This window comes from Miscanthus floridulus, chromosome 8, assembly GCF_019320115.1.
Source record: "Miscanthus floridulus cultivar M001 chromosome 8, ASM1932011v1, whole genome shotgun sequence".
Taxonomy (NCBI): Eukaryota; Viridiplantae; Streptophyta; class Magnoliopsida; order Poales; family Poaceae; genus Miscanthus; species Miscanthus floridulus.
This window is the reverse complement of record NC_089587.1, coordinates 33,734,704-33,757,001: the sequence shown is the minus strand read 5'-3', so window position 1 is coordinate 33,757,001 and position 22,298 is coordinate 33,734,704.

The window sequence follows — 22,298 nt, the reverse complement described above, 5'->3', positions numbered from 1 at the left end:
GGTTAGGATCTTCATCGGTAACTTCTAGGGCACATACGTGCACCCTGGGAACTCCTGGGATCTTAAGAGCTGTCGCCAAAAACTGGACGAGTCTCTCCGAGACTTCATCCAGTGCTTCTCCAAATAGTGCACCTAGTTGCCCAGCATCGGTGACTCGAAGATCGTCCAGGCTTTCCTCTCCGGCACCACCTACCGAGACTTGGTTCGAGAGTTAGGTTGGAACATGCCGTGCTTAGCTACCGTGCTCCTCGACATCGCCATCAACTTCGCCTCAAGCGAAGAGGCTGCCAGAGCCATCTTCCCCGATAGCGATGCCAAGGGGAAGCGGAGGGACGAGGCCCCTGAGGCCTCAGCCTCCCACCTCCCCAAGAGAAAGAAAAAGGGACGCCTAGGGAAGCAGGAGGTCCTGGAGGCCGATCTGGTCGCGGCCGCAGAACGCAAGAATCCCCAAGGCCTCAAAGGCCCTAGGCCTTTCGACGACATGCTTAAGAAACCCTGCCCTTACCACCAAGGCTCGGTCAAGCATGCCCTCGAGGATTGCTCCATGCTGTGACATTACTATGCCAGGCTTGGGCTCCCCGACGACGACGCTAAGCAGAAGGGCACCGGTGACCGGGATGATGACAAGGACGACGGGTTCCCCGAGGTACGCAACGCCTTCATGATCTTCGGCGGACCCTCGGCGTGCCTTACGGCGCGGCAGTGGAAGAGGGAATGCTGAGAGGTCTTCTCGATCAAGGTGGCCACTCCCTAGTACCTCGATTGGTCTCGGGAGGCGATCACCTTTGATCGAGACGACCACCCGAACCATGTTCCAAATCCGGGGCAGTACCCACTTGTTGTTGACCCGATCATCGGCAACACCCGACTCTCCAAGGTGTTGATGGACGGAGGCAGCAGCCTCAACATCTTGTACATCAACACCCTAGAGCTCTTGGAGATCGACCGATCGAGGCTCCGAGGTGACGCCGCACCCTTCCACGGCATCGTGCTAGGGAAGTGCACGTGACCCCTCGGGCGCATCGACCTTCCCGTCTGCTTTGGCACCCCCTCCAACTACCACAAGGAAGTCCTTACCTTCGAGGTAGTCGGGTTTGGGGGAGCCTACCACGCCATCCTGGGGCGGCCGTGCTATGCCAAGTTCATGGCAGTCCCCAACTATACCTACCTCAAGCTCAAGATGTCAGGCCCCAGCGGTATCATCATGATTGAGTCCATGTACGAACACGCATACGACTGTGACGTCGAGTGCATCGAGTACGCCGAGGCTCTCGCCGAGGCCGAGACCCTCATCGCCAACCTCGACCAATTCAGTGGCAAGGCTTCTGACTCCAAGCATCGTGCAAGGGTGTTCGAGCCTATGGAGGCCATCAAGCTTGTCCCGGTCGACCTCGCCTGCCCCAACGACTAGGTGCTGAGGATCAGCGCCACCCTCAACATCAAATAGGAAGCCATGCTCGTCAACTTCCTCCATGCGAATGTCGACATATTCGCATGGAGTCCCTCAGACATGCTAGGCATACCGAGGGAGGTCACCGAGCATGCCCTAGACATCCGGGCTGGCTCTAGACCGGTGAGGCAATGCCTGCGCTGCTTCGACGAGGAAAAGTGTAGGGCCATCGATGAGGAGGTGTAGAAACTCTTGGCGGCTGGGTTCATCAAGGAAGTGTCCCACCCAGAGTGGTTGGCTAACCCCGTGTTAGTCAAGAAGAAAAATGGGAAATGGAGGATGTGTGTAGATTACACCGGTTTGAACAAAGCCTATCCAAAAGTCCCCTTCCTATTACCTCGAATCGATCAAATCGTTTATTCCACCGCAGGGTGCGAGACCCTATCTTTCCTTGATGCATATTCTGGTTACCATCAAATCAAGATGAAGGAGTCCGACCAGCTTGCAACTTCTTTCATCACACCATTCGGCATGTACTGCTACATGACTATGCCTTTCGGCCTCAGAAACATAGGGGCCATGTACCAGCGGTGCATGACCCAGGTCTTTGGCGACCACATTGGGCGGACCATCGAGGCCTATGTGGACGACATTGTGGTCAAGACCAGAAAGGCCGAGAACCTCGTCGATGACTTGAGGATAGCCTTTAGATGCCTTAGAGAGAAGGGCATCAAGCTCAATCCCAAGAAATGTGTATTTAGGGTCCCCCGAGGCATGCTCTTAGGATTCATAGTCTCGAAACGCGGCATCGAAGCCAACCTAGAGAAGGTCTTAGCCATAACCAACATGGGACCAATCAGAGACCTCAAGGGAGTACAAAGGGTCATGGGATGCCTTGTAGCCCTAAGCCGCTTCATCTCGTGCCTCGGTGAAAAAGGTCTGCCTCTGTACCGACTCTTGAGAAAATTTGAGCATTTTTCTTGGACCCCCGAGGCCAAAGAAGTCCTCGATAGACTCAAAGCGCTGCTCACGAATCCTCCCATCCTGGTACCCCCGACTAGGGACGAGGCCCTCTTACTCTACATCATCGCAACAACCCAAGTGGTCAGCGCTGCCGTAGTAGTAGAGAGGCAGGAAGAGGGGCATGCTCTGCCCACCCAATGACCTATTTATTTCATCAGCGAGGTGCTCTCCGAGACCAAAGCACGCTACCCCCACATCCAGAAGCTGGTCTACGCCGTAGTCCTGGCCTAACGCAAACTACGTCACTACTTCGAGTCTCACCCAGTGACTGTGGTATCATCTTTCCCCCTGGGGGAGATAGTTCATAACCGGGAGGCCTCAAGCAGGATAGCCAAGTGGGCCGTCGAGCTTATGGGGGAAACCTTGACTTTTGCGCCTCGAAAAGTGATCAAGTCTCAGGTCTTGGCCGATTTTGTGGCTGAGTGGACAGACACCCAACTACCACCTGCTCAAATTTAGACGGAGTGCTAGACCGTGTACTTCGACGGATCCCTGATGAAGACCGGGGCAGGCGCGGGTCTGCTCTTCATCTCGCCCCTCGGAGTACACGTGCGCTACATGGTGCGGCTCCACATCGCTGCCTCCAACAACATGGCTGAGTACGAGGCCCTCATCAATGGCTTACAAGTTGCCATCGAACTTGGGGCACGGCGTCTCGATGTCTAGGGCGACTCGCAGCTCGTTGTCGATCAAGTGATGAAGGAGTCAAATTGCCTCGACCCCAAAATGGAGGCTTCCTGCAAGTTGGTACGTCGCCTAGAAGACAAGTTCGACGATCTTGAACTAAACCACATCGCGTGGAAGTACAATGAGGCCGCCGATGAGCTGGCAAAGATGGCCTCAGCATGGGCCCCGGTCCCCCCAAATGTCTTCACCAGAGATCTCCACAAACCTTCCATTGACTACACCTTGGTAACAGAGGAGGGCCCACCTATGGAAACCACGGCGAAGCTCGATGCTCCCTCTACTACCAAGACCCCCTCGATTGAGCCCGAGGTCATGGAAGTCAACACCGAGCCTCCGCAGACCGACCAGGACGTGGATTGGCGAATCCCGTTCCTCAATTGGCTTGATCGGGGGGAGCTTCCTGGCGATAGGACTAGAGCCCTATGGCTCGCGCGCCGAGCCAAGACTTACGTCCTCTACAATGATGAATTGTATAGGTGAAATCCCTCAGGTGTCCTCCAACGATGTATCACTGCCGAGGTAGGCTGAGCCCTGCTTTGGGACTTGCACGCAGGCGCCTGCAGGCACCATGCGGCGCCTCGGACGCTCGTAGGAAATGCTTTCCACCAAGGATTTTACTGGCCGACGGCGGTCGCCGACGCCACCAAGCTAGTACGCTCCTGTGAAGGATGTTAGTACTATGCTCGACAAACACATCTCCTGGCCCTGGCCCTCCAAACCATCCCATCACGTGGCCGTTTGCCATATGGGGGCTTGACATGGTCGGGCCTCTACAAAGGGCCCTCGGAGGCTACACCCATCTACTGATATCAATCGACAAGTTCTCCAAATGGATCAAGGCTCGTCCGATCAATCAAATCAAATCCGAGCAGGCAGTGCTGTTCTTCACTGACATTATCCATAGGTTTGGGGTTATCAACACCATCATCACCAACAATGGGACATAGTTCACCGGCAAAAAGTTCCTAACGTTTTGCGACGACCACCACATCCGTGTGGCTTGGTCAGCCGTAGGACACCTAAGGACCAATGGCCAAGTAGAGCGTGCCAATGGCATGATCCTACAAGGCCTCAAGCCAAGAATTCACAACCGGTTGAAAAAGTTTGGCAAGAAATGGCTCGCTGAACTCCCATCGGTCATCTGGAGCCTGAGGAACACTCAAAGCCGAGCCACGGGGTTCATGCCTTTCTTCCTAGTCTATGGGGCCGATGCCATCCTCCCCACTGACTTGGAATATGGTTCCCCAAGGCTACAAGCCTATAACGAACAAAGTAACTGCACCACCCGAGAGGACGCCCTCGATCAACTGGAGGAGACCCTACGGCGCAGACCCTATGGCGCTACTAGGCCCGGCACGTCCGAGGCCAAGACTTGAAGGTAGGCGACCTGGTGTTGAGGCTAGCACAGAGCAACAAGGGCTGCCACAAGCTGACCCCGCCATGGGAAGGACCGTACATCATCACCCAAGTACTGAAGCCTGGGACCTACAAGCTGGCCAACGAGAAGGGCAAAATCTTCATCAACGCTTGGAACATAGAACAGCTACGTCGCTTTTATCCTTAAATTTCCAAGCATTGTATGTGTTGGTTCTCGAAATACAATTAAAAAGCATTCTTTAGTTGGTATAATTTTTCGAGAAATCCCCCGAGCCCATCGTGGGTCTCGGCAATACAATAACACAGTAAGGGAGACTCGGCTCTGCCTCAGCAGAACCAAGCCTCCCTCAGGGGCTAGATAGGGGACTCCCCCTAAGTCCCACGCACCATTCTTCAGTCGTTTTTCAAAAAAATTCCTACGCCAAGTCTCTAACATGCTCTGACGAATCGGTTGTAAAAACCCCTCGGACCAAAGTCTGTTTCCTAAGCAAGAGGCCGGTAGAGTCATGAGACAGCCTACGCCTCTGGGCTTTGGTACTCCCTCACTACCTATCGCCCAAGGGACGGCTTAAGATCCAAGGAGGCATTTTGCAAAAGAAATCTGATCAGATGCAACAGAGGGCAGAGGCTCGGAAACACGAGAAAAACAACTAAGAAACACAAATACTTCAAAAAGAAAGGCCTCAACGGCCACAAGCATTATGATACAAAGATAATTCCTACTCTACTCTATTTTTACATGGCCCCTTGGGCCCAGGTCAAGCCTTAAGGCCTCCAGCATCGGTAGACGGTAGAGGAGGGACCACCTCCTCTTCGAAGAATGTTGCCAGCGCCATGCCAGGGCCTTCCGCTGCCTCCATCAGCTTCGTGACCACCGCGTCGGCCTCCTCATCATCATCAGGCAAGACATAGCCATCACTGATGGCCGGGAGGTCGACGCCAACATAGTGAGAGGAGATGACGGCCAACGCCTGCTTGACACCTGTGTGCAGCGCTCCTCAGAGCCACTCGCGCATCTGGTTACTCAGCGCAACCAAGCGGCTCCCAAGGGAGCTGTCTGACTGAACCCCTTTGATTTCCAAGGCCTCGCAAGCAGAAAGGGCGGCACATTTCAGCGCCTTGTGCTCCCCAATCTCGGTCTCGAGCACCGTTTGCACCACGCTGGAAGCCTCGGCCACCCGGGTGACCTCCGCCTCCAACTCTGCGCCCAAGGAAATGGAGTGAGGTTGAGTGCAAAGAAAAAGTGAGCCAAAAAAGGGATGGAAGCCTGTGGAACTCACCCCTGGCCTTCTGCTCCCATCGACGGGCCTCGACCCAAGAGGCCTTGGCCTTCTCTCCCCAGCATTGGGCCTCGGCCATGGAGGCCTCAACCCTTTCCTTCAGGCACTGGGCCTCGATCCGAGAAGTCTCAGCAGCTTTGGAGACCTCTCTCCCTAGCTCTGCATCACATCAGGGAGTTAGGAGGCAAAACACAAGAAAAACGAAGAAAACAAGGGGGACAGTACTCACCCTTGGTCTTTCCCCTCCAGACCATAGCCTCAGTCCAGGAGGCCTCAACCGCCATAAGGGCCTCGTCCAAGGTGCCTTTCATCAGCTGGTGCGCACTCTTCTCTACCCCTAGCTGCCCAGCGAGGGCCTTGCCTGAGGCTGTCGCTTCTTCAGCCCGGGACCTGAAGGCATCCCGATCACCGGTGATGCGAGTAAGCTCTTCCTCCAACTCCTTGACCCGTGCCATCAAAGGGGCGACCTACCCCTAGGCCGTGACCACCTCGACCCTCACGTCGGCACAACGAAGCCGAAGGTCCTCCACCTCCGCACTCTATGCCACCAGAAGCTCGTTGGCTCCCGCAAGCAGGCCCTTCTGCCGCTGGAGCTGGTCCCAGATGTCCCTCTCCCATCGGAGAAAGACTAACTTCCCAAGGGATCAGGTCTCGAGCTCCTAGGGAAGCAGAACGGGGGTCATTGATTGCAACAAAACTCAAAAAAAGGCAACATCACGCGAGAAAAGAAAACGTGAACCTAGGCGAATCCGGGCAGTTCGTTGGCCACCACGGACAGCGTCGTCCAAAGCGATCGCTCCGCTAGCTGGCGGTATTGCTCGAAGGTGTCCCAGCGCCCGCCCTCAACTGCGTCCTCGAGAGCGAATAGGGGCTCCCCCTCAGGGTCATCCTGGCTCCGCCACAGTACGTGCGGGTGCTCCCACCCGCGGGGCTTGGGTCGCACCTGCACGAGGGCCAAGCTTCCCTCGCCCAAGGTCAGAGCTGGCTGTTCCACGGTGCCGGTCTCCTCGGCGTCAACCACCCCCACGCTTGGGAAGTATCGTCGGAGGAGATCGGATAGACCTCCGCCTCCCGGGCGCTCTCTCGTAACAACGGTGGGCCCTGAACCAAGGGCGCCACCAAGGCCTCCACCGCCTTCATCTCCGCCTCCTAGGCAGATGGCCTCAGCGATCTCGGGGGCTCCAGCCTCCGCAGTCATGGCCTCAACGGTCTCGAGGGCTTCGGCCTCCACCATTGTGGCCTTGGTGGTCGCAGAAACACTGACCCCCGCCGTTGCGGTCTCAGTGGTCTTGGGTGCCCCGGCCTTCGTAGCCTTAGCCTCAGAGACCCCAGGGGCCTTGGCAACCAAGGGCACGCCGGCCCCATCCAACTCGTGAGCCTCGCCCTTACGGGGCGAAAGCACTCCTTCCCCCGTCTGTGTCGGGGTCGCCTCGGCAGCCCCTCCTTGGGCGGCCGGCTCCTTCGGGTCGGCCCTCGCCGACGCCGTGTCACGTTGTATAGCGGCTTGTGCCTCCGCCACCCAGTGGGCAGAGGAGCCAGGGCTCACCTTGAGCGCCTTAAGGGGTGCCAAGGGAAGCTCGTCCGTAGGCCACTTCCGACTAAGGGAAATCACCTATAGGGTCAGCATGGGACCAAAGAGCAAATGGAAGGCGTTGCGACCCCACCAAAGATACACCTACCTCGAACGGGGTGGCAACCGCTTCGCCATGGCGACCCTCATCCACAAAGGCGGTGGCAGCGGTAGAGGCATCGCCTCCATGTCCATCGGCGCCGGCCGGTCCTCAAAGGACCCCGGCGCCCCGTTGGTCCTCTACGGGGGCGGTTGCGTCACCTCCGCCGCCACTTGTTCCACCATCGCCGTTGAGCCCACTGGGCTGATGGCGCGTTTGCCCAACACCCGCGCCCCAGGTGTGTCGGCCTCGGCCCTGGAGCGGGCAATCATCGACCTCGGGTCCGCTTCTCCTCCTCCTCTTGGGAGTGCCGGGCTGCTTGCCAACGCCCCGGGCACCACCTCCACTACATCAGGGAGATGGTCTAGGGGACCTCGCCCTCGTCATCCTTGTCCAAGGCCTCCATCGACAGCGACGACGATGGGGATTCCTTCAACGGAAGACCGTCCTTCCTTTGTTGACGGCGGCGCTTGTCCAGCTCCTCGCGCGCGAGGATCTTCTTCATGCGCTTCGCCGCTTCGGTGTCCTTCCTCTTTTTCTATGCATCGGCGTGCGCCCGGTTGATCGCCCGCAGCCTTGCGTCCTCGAGGATGGGCGGCGAAGAGGCATGCATGTCCCTCATCCCCTACAGGAACGGCGAACGCGCATGAGAAGGTAGGAGAAACGGAGGAGGCTCGGGGGCTACAGCGGCACATGACTTATCAGCGAGAGGAACCCCGCGACAGTCGCATCGCGATGGGGGTTAGGTTGCCACCCCTCAGCTTTGCCTCTACCATCTCCCCCACCCAACAAACAATTTCCTCATCGGAGAGGGCGGAGGAGGACATCCGAATGCCCTCAATAGGCTCACCCGGCTTCATCTCGAACAGCCATCGCTGCTGAGCCATCAGCGGTAGCACCCTCCGGCGGTGTAAGGAAGCCATGACCATAGCCATGGTAAGGCCATGGCCCCGTAGCCTCTCCAGCCCCTTCAGAAGCGGCTGTAGCTTGGGCTGGTCGTCCTTCGGGATGCCGTACTTCCATCTCTCCGGGCAGCTCCCCACAATCCGCCCAGTGTAGGGGGGAAGTCCTCCGTCATCGTTACGAAGGTAGAACCAGCTCGTGTACCACCGGCGGTTGGAGGACGCGAGCTGGGCTAGGATGTAGAGGTGCTGGCGGTCCTGGTGCACTTGGAGAGTGCAGCCGCCGGCCCTCGTCGCCTTCCTCGTACCCAACGTATCCGTCGGCTTGGTGGTGTGCCCCGCCCAGAATAGATGGAGCCACAACTCCCAATGGGGAGCAATCCCCAAATACCCCTCGTAGACGGCAACAAAGATAGCCGCCTGAGCGATGGAGTTGGGATTGAAGTTGTGGACCTCCACGCCATAGTAGTGCGAGAGCGCCCGCATGAACCGATCCGACGGGACGCCAAGGCCGCGCTCATGAAAGGAGATGAAGCTCATGACATAGCCATCGCGAGGCCTCAGCTCTAGCTCACTATACGAAGCAATCCACTCTGGCCTGGTGGGGTCTGTCACCAGGCGAAGGAGTCCACCGTCGATGAGCGACTGTAGTGTCTCCATGGTAACATCGGAAGGATCCTAGGGGTCCGCCTCAACAACGACGATGTCGCCGGCCATGAGTGTGACGGAGGGATCAGATGCAGCTATGAGTTTTTCTCTCTCCCCCACGCTCTTGCTTTTTCTCGCTTTCTCCCTGGCTCGCTCTTCTCCCTTCTTCTTCCTGACACCCACTGCTCTAGCGACAGCTCGATGGAAGCAGGGCTCACGCAGGCAAGGTAAGGTGAGGAGGGGCGAGACTCTTTGAGTATTTATGCAGGGGGAAGGTGAAACGAACGGGCGATGAAATTGGGGAAGTTTTCCCCTAATCCAGCGCGGTTAACCACGAGCCGATTTTGCCACCCACGCACCCACTTCTTTCTCATTAATTGCAGGAACAGTTACGTCCCATCCACCATGTCACACTCGGCCACTACGGTAGCAGGCGTCATTTCGCCTCCCTAAGAAACCGCCTCAAAAGGCGCACCACCTGTTGCCAAGCCAATGGGGAAGGTATTCCCCCCAGCCTATTCCTTTCAGATGAAGGAACCAGGCTCTGAGCCTATTATGGTCCTGGGGTTCGAAGGCTGGGCCCCAAGGGGTTTCAACAGCCACCCTAGGACAACAGAGTCAAGGATGACCGTAGGCGAGCCTATACGGGGCTAAGGCCCAAGCAAGTGAAACGCTTGGGACGCCCTAAGTCATGTCCGAGACCGGCAGGGGAGTCTTCGAATGGGATCCCACCGTAGGGAGGCACCGAGCCACCGAGGCCCAGCGAACGGCCTTGGCACCCACTAGAGAAACCCTCTGGTACTCTTGGAGTGCGTCTCCGGACCGCTAGCTGACCCTTAGCGAATGGGGTTCGGGCCTCCACTTGGACTACCCGATAATAGCTCACCGGAAGTGCCACCGCTCGTACCCACCGAGGGTAGCGAGGCACATTCCACCCCTCCTTCTGATGGCCTTCTCGCTCTATGCAGAGGCTAAGGGGCTCTTCCTACAACCTTGCCGAGACCCAATGACCCTAGCTCGCACTCGAAGGGGCTCAGCAAAACAAACCCTCCTTCTGAGCGAAAAGGAAGCGTGAGGGTCATACAAAAAGATAGGGGAGCTCCTGACGGCCCTCTCGCCCCATGCAGAGGCTAGGGGGTTCTTCCTGTAGATATGCCAAGACCCTGTGACCCAGGCTCGTGCCCAAAGGGGCCTCGGCAAACAAACCCTCACGCGCGAGGGGCGTATAAAAAGCTAGGGAAGCTCCCGACGGCCCTCTCGCTCCGTGCAGAGGCTAGGGGCTCTTCCTGCAACCATGCCAAGACCTAGCGGCTCTGGCTCGTACCCGAATGGGCTTGGCAAACAAACCCTCTGTCCGAACAAAAAGGACATGTGAGGGTCGAATAAAAAAGCCAGGGGACCCCTGATCGCCCTCTTGCTCCGGGTGGAGGCTCGGGGGCTCTTCCTGCACCCAAGACAAAGACAAATAGTCTAAATCCACGCTAGAAGTTTCGTTACAAATATGATAAAGGGCACCGAGCCCGTTATGGTCCAGGGGTTCAAAGGCTGAGCCCCTAGAGGTTTCGACAGCCGCCCTAGGGCAACAGAGTTAGGGACGACTTCGGGGCGAGCCTACGAATGGTCGAGGCTCGAGCGAATAATTGCTCAGGGCATCCTAAGTCGTGTCTGAGACCAGCAGGGAAGTCTCTAAATGGGATCCTACCGTAGGGAGGCACCGAGCCACCGAGGCCCAGCAAATGGCCTCGGCGCCCACTAGAGAAACCCTCCAGTACTCTTGGAGTGTGTCTCTAGACCGCTAGTCATCCCCTAGCGAACGGGGCACGGGCCTCCACTCGGACTCACCCGATAACAGCTCATCGGAAGTGCCCACGCTCGTGCCCAACTAGGGTAGCCTGGCACGTTCCACCCCTACTTCCGAGCAAAAAGGAAGCATGAGGGTCATACCAAAAGCCAGGGGGACCCCTGACGGACCTCTCGCTCTGTGCGGAGGCTAGAGGGCTTTTCCTGCAACCTCGCTGAGACCCCTGCGACCCGAACTTGCACTTGTGGGCTTGGCAAATACGATAAAAACTCCTCACTCAAACGCGAAAATGAAAAAAGCCCCTGGGGGAGTAACTCCACTCCTCTAGGGCCTCGGGGGCTACACCCGGTGGGTGCGCTCGCACGCACCCACCAAAACCTCAAGAAACAAAACCCAATTCCTACGGGAGCGGCTATAAACCAAGCCTCGGCAAACCCTCAGGGAGAGTGCACGCACTCCCACAGAGGCTCAGGGGCTACTGTCGGGTACCATAGAACAGGGTACCCTGAGCGAACATCAAAAGGGTCACTTAAGTCCCATCAAAAAACAAAGCTAGAAGGTAAGCCGTGGGCTCCTCACCGGCCACGTCCGATCCCACCAGGCTCTCTGCCTCACCTCGAGCCTCGCACAGGAGGTCTCGGCGTCCTGATGTAATCTCCGCCTCGCGCAAGGCTTTTCACGGAAGGCCTCGGCAAGGAGTGCAATCTCCGCCTCGCGTGAGGCCTCTCATGGAAGGCCTCAGCAAGGAGTCCGATCTCCATCTCGCGCGAGGCCTCATTCTCCATATCGCGCGATGCTAGCTTATCCATGGCTCGTCGCCCCCGCCTCGGCCGGTCTTCCCGATAGCATGTCATGTCCCATTAATACATCAACCACTCCCGCAATCTCAGCCAGACAATGGCTCGACACCATGGAATGGCCGATGGGACATGAGGTCACATTGGCGCCATACCGGCTAAGACAGGGCATGGCGGGGATTACCGGTCACTGTATTCTGACGCTGAGCCCCCGATCAGCGCCCGCACTACACTGTGCCCCATGATCCCCGCCTCAAAAACAACACTACATGGACAGCCTAGCCCAAGTCATCACCGCCTCCGAGCCAACGCACCAGATCAACCGCTCTCTCAGGGCCTTGGCACTATGCACCAAGGTCTCGGCTATCTCGAGATTCATGTCTGCCAAGACCCCCCACTGTGGTGCGGCCTCAGCACCGACCAAGCCTTGGCCTCGCACATAGTCAGTCCACTGCAACTCGCACGCTGACCGCCGCACCCACTCCGAGGTAGCCCAGGAGCTCCCATGATGCACAGGATCGGATGTGACCAGCATGCCACCCTAGTGCTCCAAGGATGGACCACTCCAACAACTACGCCGCCACAGGAATAGGCCACAGGGCTCAGACACGCTGCCCCTGTTTGCACAACGTCGTATAGTTAGCTCATGTACTACCCTTGTCCTTCCTTCAAACTATAAAAGGAGAGGACTTGGGCTATTTCTAGGGGATGGACAAAGAATAACACCCGGTAACACACACACTTCCCAGCGGCCTGAGAGCAACGTCTCAAGCAGCCCACACGACCCCTTGCCGAGACCTGGGACTAGCTCCCTCTCTCACCTAGCTTGTAACCCCCTACTACAAGCACTTCGGTGTAAGGAATACAAGATCGATCTCTCAGACTAGACATAGGGCATCGATTGCCTGAACCAGTATAAACCTTGTGTCTCTTTGCATCACCATCCAAAATCGGAAACACGCAGGATAAATTTACTAGCCGGTTGAGGACCCCCCCCCCCCCAGTCCGAAACACCAACAAGTTGAATCTGAAAAGGTCCTTAATAGGCATTTCAATTTAAACAAAGCTCTTGCTTTAGCAGGTAGGATGAGAAGTGTATCCTCTGCATATTGAATAATAGGGTAGTCTCCTCCAAAGTTTTCACTTAGAGGGTGTTTCAATTTATTCACAATGGTTTGCAATAGATCAACAACCAAGACAAAAAGGAGTGGTGATAGAGGACCACCCTGCCCGACCCCTCTGAGGCAATTGAAAGGTTTTCTAGGGATGCCATTAAGTAAAACAGATGAGGTGCCAGAGCTTGGAATACTATTGATCCAACCAACCCATTTGTTGGTGATGCTTAACTCATATTTCTATCGCCAACATTTAAACAAAATAAAATAAATATGAATGTTAAAACTCAAAAATAGGGTTTTTGACTCACATTTTCCATGAGTTTTGGCATATATATGTTTTGTAGGTCACAATAATGAAATAATGTCAAAGTACGCAATTAGGGAAAGCGCAAAGCGCATTTGGGCCAAAAGAAACACAAGACAACCCATCTCGCTACAAAATCAGGCCAAACACCAGCATGGTAGGGGTCCAGGTCTACCCAAGAGCCCACTTGGCGAAGGCGGTGTGGGGAGGTGCCAACCAGGGTGCGATCGCACCTTGGGTGCACCCTAGGTGTGGCCGCACCCCCCTTGCTGCCTCTCGGGCCCACTCTTTAGGAGACGGTGCAAATAATGCCCCCAAGGATGGTTGCATGGGTGCTTACCAAAAATACTTCACCAAACCATCATACTCAAGGCTATATAAGAAGACCCCCTCCTCACATTTCAAATCATCATACACTTGGAGAAGAAGAGCAAGAGCACCTACATTTCCATTAGCTTCTAGCTAGTCTAGTGTAGGGAGTGAGAGAGGAAGAGCGGAGTAGCGGCTCCCTCTACTTCTTGTACTCGGCAAGCCTTGTACATCGGGTGGACGGAGGGCCAAACTTGTCGGCCTCCCCCTCTACACTTGTACCTCTACAATCGTCTTGCTACTTGGAGTAAGATGTTTGTGTTCATCTTTTGATAATGAGTTCTTAAGAAAGTTATCTTTGTTCATTACAAACTTGCAGGTTCACCATTCATCCCTAGGGCAAATACTCTAGTAGAGGACTCCTGATAAAGATGAAAGTTCCTGGCCAATGCTAGAGTACTGATCGATAGCGTAGACGTGGTGTCTAAGCTAGAAGTCACCGTCATTTGCCTCGTATCCTCCGGTTGAGGGGTAGGCGACAGGTGGTGATAGCCCTGTCTATCCTTCGTAATCCCCCATGGTTGGATATGGTGTAGAGCTGTAGGCTGGCTAGACTTGGCAGACCAAGTGTTCATCGATGCCCGAAGCAAGTCTGTAGTACCAAAGTTACCTTTTCTTTGGTTCTCTAATCTTTAGAAGAACCTCACTACCTGAGTTATCCTTCCTCTTGTTCACCTAGGTAAACTAGCCAAGAGACTACTTACACCTCTGTTTCTCATGGAAATATGATAGCCTGAATACCACTGGGTCAAGTGCTACAATGATACTTCCTTGCGCTTGCAGACTTTTCTGCTTACGCTAAGAAGCACCAACAAGTATTTATGGCGCCATTGCCGGGGAACGGTTGTCATTTTAATCTTTGAACCTAGTTCGCCCGTGTATCCTTTGTTTTTACCTTTCTTTTCTTTTTACTCTTTTCCAATGGAGCAACCCACCATTCAAAACATTTCTGCTCCCAAGGGCGAGTTTGTTGAACCACCACAATCATCGAAGCCAATTATAGCTTCTAATTATGAACTCCGCCCTGGCTTCATAGCCATGGTTCAGGAACAGGCCTTCTTGGGGTTAGATTATGAAAACCCACAACCATCTAAGGGAGTTTGAGCAGCTCTATGCTTGCCTAACCATTTCTGGCATGTCACAAGAAACACTTTGGTGGAAGTTGTTTCCTTTCTCACTTGATGAGAGGGTGAAACAATGGTACGCCCATAACATAGGATAGGTAGTTGGCGATTAGGAAGAACTAAGGAACAAATTCTATCTTGCATTCTTTCCTATATCCCAAATAGCTGCCCTACGACAAGAAATCCTTAGCTTCCAACAAAAATAGAAGGAAACCACAGGTGTAGCTTGGGACTGGTTCTCAATTTTAACAAGATCTGGCCCAAACTTGTCTATACCACACCATGTACTTTTACAACATTTCTAGTTAGGGCTTAGCAAGGAATCTACCCTACAGCTCGATGTAGCTGTCAGAGGGTCTTTCACTCATAAAACCACTGCGGAAGGTGAAGCTCTCCTAGACTGCATTCTAGAGAACACTCCCCCGCTAGAACCCCTTCATGTAGAACTCGAGCTGAAACACGAAGAAGTCTCTTCGGCTGAGACCGAACCCTTAGAACCCATAAAAAGACCCTCGCCCGAACTAGGAGATCCAAAAGAAGGTTTCCAACCTTCAGACCTCCCGTATTTCGAGGATGACTTTTTCAAATAATTCAAAAACACCACGAAGTAATCATGTCAAAAGAGACCACCAGTTCCTGTCACTCCTTCGGACCCCTTAGACAAACAATTTCTCAGAAAATCCATCAAGGAGTTGATAGCTATCATGAGTAGCGAATGGGTAAAAGAAGTGGAGCTTTCATCTGAAGAAATTGAGATATGCACCCCTTCCTCCACCATCCGATGCTTAATCAACAAAACTTTGGTGGATGTCCTCTACAATCCTACTATCGGAGCTAACCTCATGTCTGCATCTTTTGTTGACACCTATTTTAGCGATGACGCCATCACTCCGATAATCAAAACCTGTAGAATTGCATCACATTTTAGATTAGAAGGACTAGGGGTTCTTCATAACATTTCACTTTATCATAATGACAATGAAGTTCCCCTAGACTTCCATGTCTTCAACATCTAGGATTTTGATATCTTAATAGGGCATCCCCTAGAAAAACTCTTCCTCGATCTAACAAAAACAAGGGATTTGGACGTAAAGCTGGGGAGTGACACCTTTCCCATTTCTATCACTCGAGCAAAAAACTCGATGGTAGAATCTCTCCCCTACTCTAGCATGCCCAAGGTTCTTTGTTGCTCTTAAACCATGCATTTATGGGTTTTGCAAGGATGCAGACCCTATATTTACATGGATGCAACTCATTTGACAGGAACGTCAAGAGGTCCGTTGGCATCAGTTGTTGTCATGGATGGTCATAATTGGTTGTTCCTAGTAGCATATGGAGTGATTGAGATTGAGTCGAATGAAAGTTGGACTTGGTTTGTCAGTAACTTGAAGAAGGTTATTAGTAGTCCTCTAGGTGTGTTTATATTTCTAAATTTGTTTTGCATCTTTCAAGTTTAAACTTTAATTTCTTGACATAGAGGGAATATTTTCATATAGGTTTTGTCATTAGTACAGATGTTGGTAAAGGAAAAAGGAATAGGAGTGGTTGTGGATGACATGTGCCCTAGAGTAGAACATAGTGAATGTATGAGGCACTTGTGGAAGAACATAGTGAATTTATGTGATGCGCTGCTAAGAGCTTTACAATTGCCAAGTTCAACTACTTTATGGGGCTGATAGAGGAGAAGGTTCCTAAGGCCCTTGAATGGTTAGATGAGAATCGTTCATATGTGGCAGTAGAAGCAAATTCAGTGAAGACTATAAAGTAGATTACATCGATAATAACCTCTCAGAATTTTTCAATAGCTAGGTGTCAAAAACAAAGGATTTACAAATCATGGAAATGCTTGACAAGATAAGACAGATGATCATTGAGAAGTTTGTTTGAGGGCTAAAATTTGTAGTAATATGTTAGTATAATAAACCCAGCTATTGCCAATGAATTGAATGCTAAAACCAAGACTATCGAAGGCCATGAGCTATTAATATGTGGGTTTGAGAAAGCTAAAGTAACTGTGAATAGATTCAGGCATGCAATTAATGCAACTTGGAGCAAAACACATGTAGTTGTAGGGCTTATCAAGTGAGTGGAAAATCTTTGTAGCCATGCTTTAGTTTTCATTGTAAAGCTTAGTAGGAAGGTATAGATGGATAACTTTGTTCATGAGTACTTCTCTATTGATAGATTTAGAAAGGAACATGCATGTCAATTCAATCCAGTGACATTCAAGGATCAGTGGTCTAATGTTGATTTAGGACAAAATCAAGAAACCCAAAATGAGGAGGAAACTTGGGAGACCAAGAGATTCTATGATGAAGCTAACACTAGTAAGAAAAGGAAGGTGTATTTCGAATGCAATGAACTAGGCCATACAACTAAATATTGCTAAGAAGGTTGATGTAGACAAGGCCCGATCTTCCGAAAGGTATGATAACGTCGATTGGTGGAGACTCGACGTTCATGATCTAAGCTTTAAACCAAGACTAATTTAGACCCCCGCAAACCGTTACACCACTCCTCCGTTGGTTATCAACCACACGAACGCGATTGACCTCGCCGAGAAGGCTTTCCTGCAAGCGAATCAAGAACACAAGCAAGAACGGGATGAACGCAATATGAAATTGCAAATAAATATGAGGCTTAAGAAAACAAGAAGGAGTTCAAGTCTTTATTCAAAAGGACTAATCGCCACAGGCAAACAAGATCAAGAACTGGGGCCCTGGTTCACAGCAAGCGACCTTGGCGGCATAGTTGCAGCAAAACGACGTCTGTTTCACAAGGAAATCAAGAACTAAATAAAAACCAAACCTTAAGGAGAGCAATGACTGCTAATTATAGAGCCCCGGATGTCACCCCCCTGGACGCACCCCCTAACGGGCTCTAAGATGATACATGGTCCAATGGACCAAAAGACGGTGTCGCAATACCTTGGTAGATTATGGACGTTCACTTGTTTTTAAAATTACCATTGATTCCAAAGGGCTTTTGACATGAGACCACTTGCATTGGATTCCTTATCTAATTAGCTTTCCATCCATATGTGGATCATAAAAAACAGAGCCCGAGCATGCCCGTGTGACCAATTTTATGACAGACTGGTCCTAGAACCCTCGATGGGCTCAAACTTGATTTGGGCCTCCACCTTGGTGACTCGAACCGGATGAGCTTTAGGGCTCCTTGGTTAGGACACCCTCACTGATCTCCTCGCCCTCTATCTCCAAGCATGGTCATATGCATGGAGCTCATGTCCTTATTATCCTCCCTTTCTTGATGAAAAGCCATCCTCGGCGTCGATTTTGCTTGAAGTCGATCCTGCACAACATGAGGTCAAACGAGGTTTCCAAAATAATGGGAATGGACAATGTTGTGAGAAAGAATATGACCACATGTCTTGGTTTGTAGCATGTTTTGTCCTACAGACATGTAGTCTGCTCAATTGAAATACACATGATCTTTGCCGATACTATCCTGCAAAAGATTAGTACTAACAAGAAATATATGCTCCATTTCTTTGGATTCCACTTGTGTTCGAAAAGCAAAACTAGAGGAATATGGCATAACAACAGTGTTTATTTTACTGTCCTTTAATTGATCATTACTTTGCACAACAAAAGGAGAATTCAGATTTGTATAAATGTAAACTCGTTGTATCAAATATTGTCCTTGGTTGTTATATTTGCCAAAAACATGATAAGTATGTCTAGAGAACCATGGCAAATCAGCACATGCATAAAGTTTCTCCTCTAAAGAGCTAAGATTACATGGAACATCAAATTCAATGTAACCCAAAGTATTTAAAGAAGACAACAATTTTAGCTCATCAACTTTACTAGCATTATGAATAACAAGTCTATTTTCAGCATAAGTGTTCGATTTCAGCACACATATAGCATGATCATTCTTCAATGATTGTATGGGTATAACATAAATATCATCATGTAAGTCATCTTCGCCACAAGGAACATCAACAAAATCATCTTGTGACAAAGGTAAATTAAGCGAAGGCTCCACTAAAATTTGCTCTATCATAGCATGATTGGTGAAAAAATTTAGCACATCAAGAGAACTCTCACCTTCCATGAGTTTAGCATCATGGGCATTACCTTTGCTCTCATGTTCAGTACGAGTAATAGTTGATGGTTCTGAATTTTCACATGAGGCTGTGAGCATCTCATTTTATGTCATGTCATCCTCGCTCTTTTGTATATTGTCCTGCAAAAGGTTAGGCATAGCAGGAGGAATAACAAGAGATTGATCTAGTTGATGCACCTCATCATTTGAATTAATTACAAGAGATAGATTAATAAAATTTTCTCTCATAAGATCTTTCATATCATTCCATGTGTGAGGTTTATCTGAAAAACTTAAAACTCCCACCAAGTTGATGCAGATTGTCTCAAAACACTAGTTGCATTTTTAATTTTCCTCCGTTCGCACATATGACTTTGTGCAAAAATATTATCTATTTTAGTTTCCCACTCAATGTACTCATCAGCACCAATACCATCATAAGTAGGCAGGGAAGAAAGAATAGATTGACCTACGAGAGGAGGTGTAGCAGCAATAGTGCGTGGCTCATGCATCATTGATGTCTCATATCGGTACGTGTTGTAACCTGTCATTGTTAGCATCAAACAAGAAAACATACAAGTATGTATTTTCTTATCAACTACTATAGGATGTGGTCAAGGAGTAAAGTCACACACTCTCAAGCGTCTTACCATGGTCTTATAAGTGTTCTTACTAAAGCAATAGGCGGTGCAATCGGTCGATGACTGTGATACCGTTGTAGCTTGAGTGTAACAGTTGCAAGACGAACCTATACTTGGTTAGAAGAAAGTGGAGCTTGGACAGGCATAATATAGTAGCAAGGAATAACAATATTCGCAACTGAATAGCAAAGCTGAATAAGTATCCCGAGACTTGTCTTAGTTGCTGGCCTATTAACATTCCAAGTACCAGATGTATCAAGTGATGTGAACAACAGGAATATAATTAGGAACAAGGCAGAAATCAGCACACGCAAACACAGCTCAAATGGCGCTCTCTATGTGCTCCTCTAGATATTGTTCCACTTTTGCTCCTCTTTTTTCTCTATTTTTGGGTTGTTGTTGTTTTTTGGGGATTCTTTGACTTTTTTATTTTTTTTGATATTTTTCTTCACTTAGGAGCACAAAAGAAGTAACCATAGAAAATATGAGCTTAAATAAGTGAAAGGCGTGGCATGTGGAAAATTCAGAAGACGTGCTCAAAATTGACAAAAAGCTTGTGACCATGAAAAGAGGATCTTATGACCAGTTTTTGGCCAAAATAAAATTTTTTGAACCCAACAATGCGGGGAATGAACGGATCCAAAAAAATTTCTAATCGATTTTGATATATGGAACATCGAAATCCGAGTTCGTATGCGAAAACTAGACCAGTTTTGAGAACTGACTCCAAATTAGAGGACAAAACGGGAACAATGCGCGTAAAAGTTGTTGCGGCGGCTATGGATAGATGCAAACAGTGAAGATAAGTGTAACAAATTAGATGGCGTGGACTAGAGTTTGATGGATACAAAGGAAACTGAAGGGGACCGTGATGCCTAGGCAACTTAAAAATCTACTTCTAAACTATGGCCTCTTTTTCTAACCTTAGAAAAACCTATGTACAAGATAAACTATCTAAATATGCAACTATGATTTTGCTAGTGTGGTGCTATCTCTACCGCAAAAGGAGTAAAACAATCAATGTAAATGCGAAAGCTAAAGAGCAAGGTAGAGATATGCAAACTCCCATCGACGACTCTAGTATTTTTACCGAGGTATCGAGAAGCGCGCAAGCTTCCCCCTAGTCCTCGTTGGAGCCCCTCGCAAGAAATCCCTCACAAGGGCCAAGCTCCCAGTTGAGTAACTCTGTGGATAGCCTCGGGTCTTCCCCACGCGCAAGTGGGTCTCCGACGTGCCTTACAGCAAGCCTCTCCCGGATGCTCCCCACCGTCTTCACTATTAAGCTTCCGGCCGAAACACTGTGGGTCTTGTTCTCTCCGGTACATGGTGGCGGTCACACCCCAAACTCGGTTGGTGTGATCTCGTAAGACTACAAACCCCTCCGATATACAATAATGGTGTGCGAAAGCACCGAGTGGTAAGAGGTATGCAAACCTCACTAAACACTAGGCCTAAACCTAGAGCAACTGCATAAGCGGTAGTCTAATCAACCTAAGCACTTTGCAAAGCACCTACGCTAATCACCTAATAAAACACTAAGCACTATGCAAGTGGAGATCGCTAAAATGGTGTATCAACACGCTAGATATGTTTCCCCAGCTCCACACACCTCATTTGGCCGGTTGGGGGTTGTATTTATAAGCCCCACTGAGAAAGTAGCCGTTGGGGATGAAATCCCGCTTTTCTGCTACTGACCGAACGCTGATCAAGTCCTGACCGGACGCGTCTGGTCATCCTGACTGTTGGAGCCGCGATCAACGGATCGAACGCTATCAGCGTCCAATCACATGCCACCGACGCGTCCGGTCGCATTTTCGCCGCTCTAGAACTTCTCTGTACTCGACTGGACTCTACTGTCCTACATCCGGTTAATCTGCCACCAGCGTCCGATCGAATGTCCGGTCACTGTGCTACTAGCATCTGGTCCAACGTCCGGTCACTTATGTGAGCTCGTTTCTTCGCGATCTTGCATATGGCTTGGTTCTTATCTTCATGCTTGGACTTTGCTTGATATCTTGGGTCTTCTCTTGTGCTTCTAAGGTCTTGCTTATGGTGTTGATCATCGGATCATCACGTTGCCTTTGTCCAAGTCACATCTTGCACCCTATTGAACTACAAAACCATCACTTGCAAATTTATTAGTCCAATTTATTTGTGTTGGTCATCAAACACCAAAATCCAAAGTAAATGGACCTAGGGTCCATTTTCCTTATAATCTCTCTTTTTTTGGTGATTGATGACAACACGACCCAAGCAAGCAAATAATAAAATTTTGAAATTTGAAAACTACCTACTTGCTAGGATGCAGTGCAAGGGGCAAGTTTATATGATGCTAAAAGATACTACTTATAAGACTAAAAGATACTACATAAAAACTTATCTTGCCCTTGCAAAATATCCCCATGTGGCATTATGGATTTAAGCCTTGCTTCCTACATATTTTCCCATTACATAGACTAATTCATAATCCAATATCCTCCCTTTCTTGGACCATTACCACTCGTAGACCATTACTACTTGTAAATTATTATGATCTAGCTTTTGGTCCTACAAATTAATGCTTGCTTTTAGTCCTCTAAATTCTCCCCTTTTGGAATCAAACACCAAAAAGGAAGACATTAGTAGCATAAGAGAGGGTCAAACTTTGTGTAGAGAGAAAATAGGTCACAAAATTTGAATCTCACATTTATAGATTAAGCTCCCCCTAAATATATGCATACATGTGGTAGAATACAAAGCATATGCATAATTGGCAAATTTTTGCTCAAGGGAATTTAATCTATATAACACGTGGAGAAAGCATATAAATATCAAAATAAAATCAACATGACGATATTGGTTTAGAAATACCACATGTGGAAACCAATTTGATTTCTACCACTTGTAATAGGTGGTGGATATTTGAAGTTTGATGCTTAACTCTGAGGACTCCATTTTCCTTGCAATGAGACTACTACACGCATGATAAGCTTGAAAAGATGTTAGTCTCAAGGCATCCAACTTGTAGAGTAACCTCCCCCTAAATTTGTGCACACAAGTATAGAATACTTGTAGGAAACATGCACATTGATTTAGAATAAAAAAATACCACTTGAA